At 37.5% G+C, this 13,375-nt stretch overlaps 1 protein-coding gene across 14 annotated transcripts in view; it reads left to right on the top strand.

The window, feature by feature from the left end:
- Window positions 1-13,375, top strand: part of epb41a (erythrocyte membrane protein band 4.1a) — a 101,543-nt gene that overhangs the window by 4,779 nt on the left and 83,389 nt on the right. For 13 of the 14 annotated variants that reach the window (XM_055220772.2, XM_073857986.1, XM_073857984.1 and 10 more), the window contains exon 1: window positions 2,136-2,295. The exons of the other annotated variant lie outside the window; for it this stretch is intronic. The gene's annotated coding sequence lies outside the window, so the exon portion shown is untranslated. Of the gene's footprint in view, window positions 1-2,135; window positions 2,296-13,375 lie in introns of those variants that run through there. 14 annotated transcript variants of the gene reach the window in all.

Below are 13,375 nucleotides of genomic sequence, written 5' to 3'. Positions count from 1 at the left end.
TTCGGACAAACCCAAAAAATCTGGATTCGGTGCATCCCTGATGTATGGTCTCAGGAAGTCTTGGAGGCTGGTGGAATTCTTGGAAAATTATAATTGAATAGCTTTTACTGATAAAAACCCCTTTAAAACAACTAAAATTAATTATTAGTTAGACATTCTCTTTAGGCCAGTGAATTTAGTTGTAATAATTTGAAAAAAACAACAACTTTTGCCACATCTTTGGTATCTTTAACCAACAAAATTTTTGGTTTAATATGAGTGATTCTTGATTGTATAATAGTAGTAATTATAAAAATATGTTTTCCGTGTGCATATTTTATATAGACGGTTTCATCCGACGCACGTGCACTGACGCGATACACGTCTGGATTCGAACTTTACTTCCGGTTTCGTTTTATTAATGGTCTGAGTAGTTGCTAAACTGATCTCTTGAACAAATGCCTCGTCGAAAATAACAAATGTTTTGGTTTCCTAGGTAATCTATGTTTTGTTTTTTGCTTGTTATATAAATAAACTACGTTTAAAGAACTTTGTTGTTATTTATTCTTAGCAGAGTTTACCGGAAGTTATGTGCGGACCACGACAGCGCTTGTTTATGTTGTTACTGCTGAAACCGTCTATAGTGGCAATTTATTTATCGCCTTAATCTTTGTTTCCAATTATTACCATTACGTTTTATTGACTACCTAAATTAACTTATTGTCTGAAGTCATGATACCTTTTAGGAACAATTACAGAGCTGATCATAATGATGATGCCTAAAAAGGGTGTCTAGGTAGAAAGCTCACTTGGTTTAAAAAACACAGTCAGTGTGTTGGCAGTTAAGAGCTGGACTATTGATCCTCAGAGCTTCCGCCACATAATGACAAGACCATATCTGACATCATTCATTGTCTGATAGGAGGTCTCCAAACGTCTGTCAGGTTAAAGGTATTTGACTAATGATGTGGTGGTTGACAGTGCAGTAATTAGGAGTTCTGTGCCCAGCTGGTGCCCACTACCACAGATGTTAATGAAGATGATGTGGGGGTGGGGTGGAGAACCAGAAGGATTGGTGGGGCGGGTGTGTGTATCCCTCTGTCGCTTCCATCTCTGGGGACTTTGACTGTCTGGTTGGTGGTGTCATTTTGTTTTACCAGACGTATGGCAAGGCACCTGCACTCTACATTAGCAGAAGGAATGACCAAACTACAAGACCACAGGGTGAAACTATAGGAAGAGAGACAGAAAAAGAGACAAATGCATATAAATTATTGAACTGCATAGTTTAGATGAATGATCAATTCTGTTTTAAGTTTTAAGGTCTAATAAAAAATAAATATTTATTGCCTCTCACTAGGCCCCTTTTACATTGTATTAAGTCATATTTATTGAATTAATATTTATTATTTGTGTAATAATTACATTACGTATTATGTATGCATTTTGAGATTTTATTCCTCACACCAGAGGAAATAAAAGTGAACATTGTACTTTATGTCAGTGCAGATTTGAGGGCAGGACCAACATCCATTATTTAGTAGGCTAGTAGTGATGGATGATGGTGTATGTTTAGAAGAGGAAAGACATCCAACCCTCAGGTCATGATTATTGTGAACAAAATACTGAGATTTACAACAATCCTATGAGGAAATGATTACGTATAAGACACTTCAATATAACTGAAACTAAATACACCAGAGTTTTCATTTAAAATTATAATGATAAATAATAAATGGATTATAACGAAGCTAATTACTAACAGGTACTGAAAACATTTGTACTGTAGTTGTTAGTTTTTCAATTAGATGACCGCCATCACAAAACAAAGAAATTAATCCTATTTCTGTAACAAAGTAGCAGCTGAGATGAAACAGTTACGGTCCAAATTAGGTCAACCACAGTTTTTTATTTTTATGGGTGATGCTTTTCATCTTTCTGTCTCTTTAAAGCAACATATTCTGGAAACAAAGTAGCAGCAGAGAAATAACAAAACAAATCCAGTTGATCTCGTTTCTGAGTCTCCTTGGTTACGATGCTGCGGCTGCTGCAGCCTTAGCGCCTGGGAACCGAAGCTCAGTGATCTCGCATCTGATTGGCTAATTTCCCCCTCTCTTCGTTCCCTATTGGTCAGTTTTATAAATACGCACGCCTCATTGCATACATAGCCCCCCCTTTTTACTAGAGTCTAAACACCGTTTTAAAAAAGGTTGGGTAATGTTGTACATGGATTTGCTTATCTGATATCTGCAGGAAAGCGGTTTCAGCATATTTTGCAGTGGATTATTCATACAAATTGATGAATTAGAGGGAAAGGTAAGAGGGAAATCTTGCTCCTGGATTATGTATTGTGTGATGCTCGCGCAGAGATCGGGAATCTGTTGACATTTTTTTTTCACATTCGGCGCCATTTTCAGACATTCCATTCACGCGCACCTGCTCATCCATTATGACTCACGAGCTCAAATCGTTTTTGATAGACAGCTGTCAAAACATTCCCGAGGCATTAAAGTTACAGCAGTGTTGAGATTTATTCTTGCGTTTTGGTGTGCTGCAGGGACATAGTCTGTATGTCTTGCAGATTTGAATATTTTAGACAAAAAGGCAAATGTTTCCACTTTCGCACGAAAGAGCGGTTTAAATGAAAGTAAGCTGTGTTCCCGTGTAATTTATGTTAAAAGCGCGATGATTTCAGATCAGTTTTATTGTCCGTATGAAGTGTCGTGTAAAAAAATTGTCCCGAGAGAGGGTGTATCACAAAGCGTGTTTACTTTAGATACATTGCTTAAAAACAATGATTTGTTTTCTATCCGTGTGTTTATTACAGACGTGTATAGGGTTTGAACACTTTTTATACAGCTTTAATTTGTTTGACCTCGTATGAAGCAGCGCTCAAGTTAACCTTTGTTCTTTCGTACATCTAAATTGGTTGCCATTTAAGTTCAAATATTACTTAGGTTACATTTACAAAGATGTGTTTCAAATTAGGTGCACAGACGTGATTGTGTTCATTTGAATGAATAAAAAATAGTAACATGTGTGGGACTGTTGTTCACTAATATGATGTTATGGTAACATTACTATAACAGTAAATCTCCCATATGACATGCAGAGTTCATTGACTCCTACTGGTTTTAAACCCAGAAGTCATGTTAATATAATAGGTGTTTTAAGTTGATCATTTCTGTGTTTTCCTCTTAGCCATCACCCATTCAAAAGTGTTACGCAATCAAACCCCATTTTATAAATGAAGTGCTGTAAGCCCTTTCATGTCATTGTATAAAAAGATACTGAGAAGTGTAATAAAAAGCACCTTTTTCTCTGTAATTGAAAAATTTTCTCTCTGATGTGAATTTCTGAGTGCCCATGCCGTCTTTGTTATTGTTCTGCAGTAATCCACTGAGAAATATGTGTTGTATGGCACAAATCCGTGTGTTTGTGAGGCCTGCTAGGAACAAACTTGAGTTACAGTTACTAAAGGTTTATTTCATGTTAGACTGGACTAGCTACCTGCACATGATATAGCTTAGATTGGATCAGAACCGATGGAAGTTTCAAGATTTACTAAGATTTAGTGCATCAGTTATTTGTGTACTCAATGAGAAGTTCTTTGTTTTTTTCCATTACGCTTTTTACAGCTCATCACACACCTTAAATGTCCTGGAAAGTATTATTATACAACATAATATCTTGTAAAACCATACAGTTTTTATATACAGTTGTTATTATGTAGTTACATACTCCTGAGGTCTTACACTGACTCAGTTATATGCATTATATCAGGGGTCTTCAACTAATCTTTGAGGGCCAGATGTGGGTCAAACCTTTACCCCTATATTTACATTTTATATATTTTTACATATTTTATTATTATTATTATTATATATGTTAGAACTTACATTTTTTAATATTTTAAAAACAACTGCAGTTTAACATTGCAAGACACAAATGGTAATGGTTCAACAACTATGAACATTGCACAAAAAAGTGCAAGTGTAATTAACCAATGTATTTTTGTATAGCACTAACTATATGCAGAGCTCTTAAACTTCTTTTGTTTATAAATGTTTACATTTTATAAATTGTTACATTTCAGGTATTCACAACATATAGTCAATCTTCTCCTTATGACTAAAATTGCACTTCCTGTTTTCTTTTTTAATATTTTAAAGATGTACAGGCTAAACTGAATGAAATTCAAGTTTAATCGTAATCCGTGTGAGCACAGGAGCAAAGTTCATTCCAGCACAAGAGTCTTTAATCTACGAATATATTTATAGTTAATAATTTACTTCAGTAATCAATCATTTTTAAAGGATTCAACTTACTGATGAAGCTAAACAAAAAGGATTAATAGTTTCACCTTGCACAGTGTTTTGATTGGAACACACTGAATTACATCACTTCTGGTCAGTGTGTCACATGCGGTGTAGTCCCATAAGTTTTTTTTTATGCATCCAAAGCTCAAATTGGATCCGATAATTACGGACCCGCAGATGGTCGGCATCCCACACAGCCCCTTTCCAACTCTCCTTCCAGTTTATCGGCCGACCTTTGTCATTTACTGTGGAAAGGTAAAAGCAGGCCGGTTAAAGATAATTGGAGGGCTGCATTTGGCCCGTGGGCTGCCAGTTTACTAGACCTTCGTTATAGGTTGCAAATTATATTGTAGTCCCATAAATCCATTTCTCACTCTTACTATTGAATATATTAGTTATTTAAACAAATATATATCTCTAGTACCTTGATGAAATGTGAAGCATTGGAAACAAGATATATTGAATCTTTTTGCTCTTCCATTTTATACAATCTTACATTTACATTTAGTCATTTAGCAGACGCTTTTGTCCAAAGCGACTTACAAATGAGGTATACAATAGAAGCAATTATAGCAACACAAGAACACCAATACATAAGTGCCCTGGAAATAGTCTCATCAAGTCCAACACAGTATACATAGACGAGGGTTGGTTAGTATTTTTTTTTAAAGAAATGTACAGATAAAGAGAAAGGAAAAATAGAGAAGATAGTAAGTCCTATATTATATTATATTTCATTCCCGGTCTCTCTGGAGCAACCTCTGTTATCTGTTTTGTGTTCATGGAGATCAGGTGCACTGTAGCAGCCCGCATGACCATGTGGCCATTGATCGGTTTGATTGTTCTGAGTTCATCCTCCTGAGCCCTGGTGTGTGTGTGTGTGTGTGTGTGTGTGTGTGTGTGTGTGTGTGTGTGTGTGTGTGTGTCTGTCTGTGTGTGTGTTTAGTGCTTCTGTAGTGCACTTGCCCCTAGTGTGGTCCCAGGAGGAAACCTCTCATTAATTTGATGAAATTTCATCTGTCTATCAATACTTGGCTGGAATTGTAAGTTTTGGATCAGAACTTTCTGCTGGATAATGAAATATAGTAGAGTTGTCAAATATAAAGTATGAAAGACTAATAGACTCAAAAGTGTGCACTTTTAGCGCAATATACAGTATGAACTACATTATTATATATTTTTTCATATGAAAACTTTTTTTCACTTTGAAAGATTTTTGAACAAAGTTAAACTGTAGTTTTACAGTTTTGAGCAAGAATATAAGAACCTGATATAGTTTTACCATAAGTTTTTTTTTCTCACAATGAAAATAGCCATTATCAGAGACTTTTAGGCAAAAATACTCACCTGTGTATAGATAAATATTAATCTTTATCGTGAAATATCTTAACCTTAACCAACCAGCACCTTTATCACCTGCTTTCTAATTCATCTAATCAAAATATTTAAAAGATTAGATACTCTCACAGATTACTCGTGGGATTTAACTTTGTGTCATGAGAATTTTGCGCTTCAATTGAATATTTTCAACTTGCGCAAAGACCATAGACTGTAAAAAAATATGGACGTAGTGTCCGTCACGTCACCCATTGGTTTCTGAAGATCGTTTTTGAAGCTTAAAGTAGGCGTTGCCTTCCGTCGGCATCTTGGCCGCGTGTCATCGCGCGTCACTCGCGGATATCCGAAAATGGGTAAAGAGGCGTGACATGGGTGAAGCTGAGGTGTCTGGTTGCTGAAACCACGCCTACCTAGCTCGATTCAAGTGACAGCGGTGGCAGTTCACCCCTCACTCAAGTGGCCACGCCCTTAATTATGCAGAACTTTAAAGCTTAATATAATTTAAATGGAGAAGTTACAAAAAAAATCACCCCCTCACAGTTGTCAAGAAGGGCAAACTTAGCTATACAGACCAAAAACAATTTTTGTACCAGGCTGTAAACGTATTATTTTCTACTGTAAAGTTGGCCGTTTTAACATGGGGGTATATGGGAATTGACTCTCTTTTGGAGCCTGCCAGACAGTCGATGAATTTTAACTCCGTTTAAGTCACTTCTGTATTCAGAGAGATCGGAAGGTTGCCCCTCGGCAAAGACGCGTTTGAGGCCAATAGTGCGTGTTTTTGCTTCATTCCCATTGGCCCGCCTCAGTTCGCGTCTATCCGTGTCTTTGCATTGACTTTGTATGTAATCTATTCATGTTTGGTGTGTACGCCCTATTAGACATGGTAGCCTGAATTTATGCCATTGGCTAAACCAGACTCACACAGGATGATGTTTTCTGGGTCATTCACGTCAGGTTTTTGCCACAAAGCGCAGCGGCAAACAGAATCACCATATTAGGATGTGGTCAATGGACAGGACCGCGATATATATATACGAAGAGTTTCGTTACAAAACGAGATAACTCCGTTTTTTTATTTTTCCGAAATCTTTTGTTTTGATTGTGCATTCCAATTAATATCAATTCAACTGCAGTTGGTTTGTTTTGATTTAAACCTTCATAACTTAAAAATACAGCTAAGTAGCACCATGAAACAAAATAATAACACAATAACATAATAATAAACATGTTTTGACAAAAATTTTAAAAACGGAGTTATCTCGTTTTGCAACGAAACTCTTCATATATATATATATAGAAAGAGAAAGGGAGAGAGAGAGAAATACTCTCTAATCCTGCATAGGACCCCGATTAATTTTAAAGCTGCTTTCCAATCTTAAGCTCACTTTCTGCATCCAGTCACCAGCGCACAGCACACAGCCTCTGTACTACTCTGTTTATTTACTGTGTCCCATCATTTACATCTGGGGGTGGGCGGGGCCTAGAGTAAATAATCAACATTATCATGATGCACATCAAGTCATTGATTACACAATCTAAGAATAAAAAAATAGTAAAGGGCCAGTCGCATCAAGGCTTTTGTGTGCCATTAACTTTAAATTCATATACATGTGAACACGGGAAAGAAGAATAGGTGGTCTACAGTGAAATGTTGAATTATTTGTGACGTATTTATTACAAACAGAAGCCCTATATCATAATCTGATATACTTTTGCACATTTGTTGTACCCAGTGTGTAATGTTTCTTTCCATCATCTTCATAAAAACTGAAGTCTGTATATGAAACAAGTTTTTTGAAAAATGTAAAAACAAAGTTATCTCGTTCATATGTACTGTAGTTAAAATGGTTTCTGTTGCTGCAGGTGTGAATAAATGTTAATGTATAGATCTGTTTACTGTAACAGTCAGCATCCAGAACTTCATTATTTTGTGCATTTGCACACACTTGCATCTGTGGGGTTCCCACTTCCTGTTTTTATGCCCAATCAGCAGCTTCTGCACCTGCCAGACAATTACAGAGCAGCATTTCACTGCTGGAGCTGTTATTCCTGGAGATTTAACCTGAGATTCCCAATACTCATCATATTTTCTTTTCAATTCAATTCAATTCAATTTTATCTATATAGTGCTTTTCACAATAGTTAATTGTTTCAAAGCAGCTTTACATTAATAGAAACAGTGAAAAGCACAGAAAAGCGACAGATAGCACAACATAATACACAATAGCATAAGCAGTTAAATTTGCTGCGGCTATGACTCAACATTATAAGCGAGCGTATTACTAATGTAACATCTAGAAGAGGAAGCTAAGTTAAGCCCAAGAAGGCTGCCTCCCCGGGTTAAAAAAACCCCTAGGAGAAAAAAAACCCAGGCTTTTAGCCAAGGAAATAAAAAAAGTCCTAGGAGGGAAAAACCCTTAGGAGATATATATATACAGGATTGTTCAAAATAATAGCAGCACAATGTGACCAACCAGAACAATCAAGGTTTCCAGTATACTCTTCATTGCCACGTGGCAAACAAGCCACCAGCAGGTTCAGCAGATTCCCAGAAAACAAACAGACCCAGCATTCACGATACGCACGCTCTTAAGGCTGTGCAATTGGGCAATTAGTTGAAAGGGGTGTGTTAAAAAAATAGCAGTGTCTACCTTTGACTGTACAAACTCAAAACTATTTTGTACAAACATTTTTTTTTCTGGGATTTAGCAATCCTGTGAATCACTAAACTAATATTTAGTTGTATGGCCACAGTTTTTTAAAACTGCTTGACATCTGTGTGGCATGGAGTCAACCAACTTGTGGCACCTCTCAGCTGTTATTCCACTCCATGATTCTTTAACAACATTCCACAATTCATTCACATTTCTTGGTTTTGCTTCAGAAACAGCATTTTTTATATCACCCCACAAGTTCTCAATTGGATTAAGGTCTGGAGATTGGGCTGGCCACTCCATAACATGAATTTTGTTGGTTTGGAACCAAGACTTTGCCCGTTTACTAGTGTGTTTTGGGTCATTGTCTTGTTGAAACAACCATTTCAAGGGCATGTCCTCTTCAGCATAGGGCAACATGACCTCTTCAAGTAATTTAACATATGCAAACTGATCCATGATCCCTGGTATGCGATAAATAGGCCCAACACCATAGTAGGAGAAACATGCCCATATCATGATGCTTGCACCTCCATGCTTCACTGTCTTCAGTGTGTACTGTGGCTTGAATTCAGAGTTTGGGGGTCGTCTCACAAACTGCCTGTGGCCCTTGGACCCAAAAAGAACAATTTTACTCTCATCAGTCCACAAGGGGGATTCTTGAAAATAGATTAGCTTCACACAGACGTCTTCTAACTGTCACAGTACTTACAGGTAACTCCAGACTGTCTTTGATCATCCTGGAGGTGATCATTGGCTGAGCCTTTGCCATTCTGGTTATTCTTCTATCCATTTTGATGGTTGTCTTCCGTTTTCTTCCACGTCTCTCTGGTTTTGCTCTCCATTTTAAGGCATTGGAGATCATTTTAGCTGAACAGCCTATCATTTTTTGCACCTCTTTATAGGTTTTCCCCTCTCCAATCAACTTTTTAATCAAAGTACGCTGTTCTTCTGAACAATGCCTTGAACGACCCATTTTCCTCAGCTTTCAAATGCATGTTCAACAAGTGTTGGCTTCATCCTTAAATAGGGGGCACCTGATTCACACCTGTTTCTTCACAAAATTGATGACCTCAGTGATTGAATGCCACACTGCTATTTTTTTGAACACACCCCTTTCAACTAATTCAACTAATTGACCAATTGCACAGCCTTAAGAGCGTGCATATCATGAATGCTGGGTCTCATTTGTTTTCTGAGAATCTACTGAACCTACTGGTAACTTGTTTGCCACAATGCAATAAAAAATATACTAAAAACCTTGATTATTCTAGTTAGTCACATTGTACTGCTATTATTTTGAACAATACTGTATATATATATATATATATATATATATATATATATATATATATATATATATATATATATATATATATATATATATATAAACGGATAAGGAGATTAAGCGGAGATTAAGCGGGTTCTGCCGGTCATCGTTGGTCAGGCATCAGCTGGGCATCACGTTGAAGGACGGCCAGTAGATCAGAGGTGTGCTGAGTTTCACATTTACCGGAATTGGGTCTGTTTGTCTCATTGTCCTCGGGTCGAGGACAAGACAGGGAGAGAAAAACAAAATCATATTAGCGTAGGGGCCATTCACACGTAATGCAAGTGTCACACAGTGATGTGGTTTAAATCAGCTTAGTTCCAGACAGACTAACTATTGCGGCATAATTATGTTTTCCACAGTTGAGGATTTTGCAAATTGGGTGCCCAATGCGAAGGTATATATGGTAACTAAGGGTCACCTTCCAATCTTAAAGAAAAACGAAACCTGTCGACCCGTTTGACTAAGGCCTGAAGCCCCACTGTCGTCGTTAATGCAGGTTCAGTGGCAAACGGGTCTGTATGGCATACTATTCACAAGACACATGAAAGTGACAAAATCGCAACCCGACCATACGTGCCAACCCGTTTGACTAAGGCCAGTGATGGATTGTATTCTGATAGTAATTCTTTAAGATATGAGGGTGCTAGGCCATTTAAGGCTTTGTAGGTGATTAGTAATATTTTAAATTGTATGCGATATTTAACTGGTAGCCAGTGTAAAGATGCCAGAATTGGATTTATGTGGTCATACTTCTTAGATCGAGTAAGTACCCTTGCGGAAGCGTTTTAAACTAGCTGAAGCTTGTTTACCTGATTTGCATGGCATCCTCCGAGTAACGAGTTACAATAGTCTATTCTAGAGGTCATAAAAGCATGGATAAGCTTCTCTGCGTCACATGTAGACTGTATATGGCGTATTTTTGAGATATTTCTAAGATGGAAGAATGCTGTGCGGCAGACGTTGGCAATATCGAAGGATAAGTTGCTGTCGAACATCACACCTAAGTTCCTAACCGTGGAAGATGGCACCACAGTGCAGCCATCTATGTGCAACTTGTAATCTGACATATTATGTTTGTAGCGATTCGGTTCAATAATAAGTATCTCTGTCTTATTGGATTTGAGCTTTAAGAAAGTTATTTGCCATCCAGTCACTAATATCACTAATGCAGTCTGTTAGCTTAGAAAACGTGTGTTTCGCTGGGATGTGAGGAGATGTAAAGCTGGGTATCATCCGCATAGCAGTGAAAACTTATGTTATGTTTCCTGATAATGTCTCCTAGAGGTAACATGTATAACGAGAACAGGATAGGATCTAAAACTGATCCCTGCGGTACACCGTATTTAACCAGGGAGTGATATGACTAGTGATAGCGATTGGTTAGGTAGGACCTAAACCAGGCTAGCGCCTGACCACTGATACCAACATAGTTTTCTAGTCTATTGAGTAAGATTGTGTGATCTATTGTGTCAAAGGCTGCACTAAGGTCTAGTAATATAAGGATTGAGATTTCACCACGATCGGATGTTAATAGGAGGTCATTTGTAACTCTAAGCAGCGCTGTCTCTGTGCTATGGTGGGGCCTGAATCCTGATTGGAACTTTTCATATGTACTATTAGTTGTCAAGAATGTGCGTAACTGGCTTGCCACTACCTTTCAGGGCTCAACGTAAAAAAAAATTCTATTGGCCAGTGGTTCAGGTTTTCACTTGCCCTGCCAAAATTTTCACTGGCCCCACCAAAAAATATTTGTGTGTCACATATTAAAAATAATAATTCAAAAGTCAAATATAATTTTACACATTGTATTCATCATTAGCCTTTCATGGCTATGGTCTCAGATATTTCAGCATAAATCTGGACAAAAGATAATTCATAAAAGAAACGTTAACTAACCCATATTACTAAAACAGTGTCATTACATTTTATACAGTGTTGTTTTTGTTTCTGCCAGCATGCTTATAAAGTGGATTGCCTTAATCTCACTTAGCATCTCTTTCCAAAGAACCTCAAAGATAGTGTCTGTGAATCTAGAATTATAAATATTTAGGTCAAAATCATAGTGTGATGGAAACAAACAGAAGTATGGAAAATATATAACGTTACTGCATATATTTCCATGCAGTTCTATCCATTTTAACTAATAGTGGAGCATTTAGTGGACTTATTTCTTTACCGCCAGTAGATTTTTTTTTAAGTTGCCAGCCAGCGGCAGCATTTTTTATGATTTTCACTAAAGTTTAATGCTGATCCCTCTGCTTTCAAACAAAATACAGTTTCATCCCATCTTCATTTTTATTCATCACCTCTCAAATATGGGTGGGTTTTAAGGACGTTTGTTAGAGATCATATAATATCAGTGAATGCTCCAGTGTTTTATAAGTTGGGTAAGCGCGCCACCTAGTGGGTAATAGCGAAAATATAGATTGCCTTTAACTCACCATTGGTGGGGAAAAAGTTAACTATTAGTAAAGACGTTAAACCAAATATTTCTTACCTCCGACATGCAATATCTGTGTGGTACTGAGATCCCACATAAACTCTGTTTTAATTTTTTTAAGCAAGTCAATACATCGTTCGAATGGCTGTTCATTCTTGATGAGGTGAATTGCTGTGTTGATATGTCTCTCGATGCGCTGGAAATTCTCATCATTCATACGTCTCGCCATTAAGTTCAGTAGACCAGATGAAGCGTTATCAGACTTTTCTCATCGGCTTTAACGTTTTGTTTGCGGTAGTTGCTAGTCCTAACGAAAAGGGATCCCGACTTGTCTGCTATACCTGGAAATTGACGGAAAACTGGTCAAAACATTGCATCGTTTTATTTAAGTAAATGTATGCTTCCGAGATGCTAAAAAAGTTTACTTTTGGCCTTATAATCGGAGGGCGCCGGCACCTCCGCCATCTTAACGTATCTTTGCTCTAACTTACTACTACCAGCTGAGTATCACGCAAAACACGCAACAGTCACCACAACAACCAATAAGGTAAGAGAAACTTTTATGATATTGCTAAGAAGTTTACGTTTGCGCCGCTTAAAATGCGTCTCGATGGTAACATTGCGTAAGAGTACATACAGAAAAACGGCCGCAGACAGAAAATATATTTTATTGACTGAGGGTGAAGCACTGGCCCGATCGGGCAAGTGACAATATGATATACTGGCCCGAGCTTCTCTCCTACTGGCCCCGGGCAACCGGGCAGTCCCTTATGTCGAGCCCTGCCTTTTCTAATATTTTCGAAAGAAAAGAGAGATTTGAGATTGGTCTAAAGTTATTAAGCTCTCCCTGATCAAGCTGTGGTTTTTTAATCAGCGGTTTAATAACTGCTAGTTTGAAAGCTGTTGGAACGTATCCTATTTCTAGCGATGAGTTAAAGATATTTAGTACCGGGGTTGACCATACAGGGAATACCTCTTTAAGTAGTTTTGTGGGAACGGGGTCTAATATACAGGACGATGATTTGGATGATGTGACTAGTTTAGAGAGCTCATCTATTGTAGTAGGTTTAAATGAATCAAGATGTTCGTATGGTAGTCTATGGTTAAGTGAACTAACGGGTAGAGTGGCGGCTGCCTGGGTAGCTACGATGTTTTCCCTAATAGCCGTAATATTGTTTGAAAAGAAGTTCATGAAATCGTTACTATTGTGTTGAAGTTTACTATTGTTTTCTATTTGTTCTTTGTTTCTAGTCAGTTTCGCAACTGTGCTAAAGAGGAAACGTGGGTTATTATGATTTTCAAGCATGAA

This window comes from Misgurnus anguillicaudatus, chromosome 20, assembly GCF_027580225.2.
Source record: "Misgurnus anguillicaudatus chromosome 20, ASM2758022v2, whole genome shotgun sequence".
In the NCBI taxonomy this organism is placed as follows: domain Eukaryota; kingdom Metazoa; phylum Chordata; class Actinopteri; order Cypriniformes; family Cobitidae; genus Misgurnus; species Misgurnus anguillicaudatus.
This window is presented reverse-complemented; position numbering and strand designations above follow the sequence as displayed.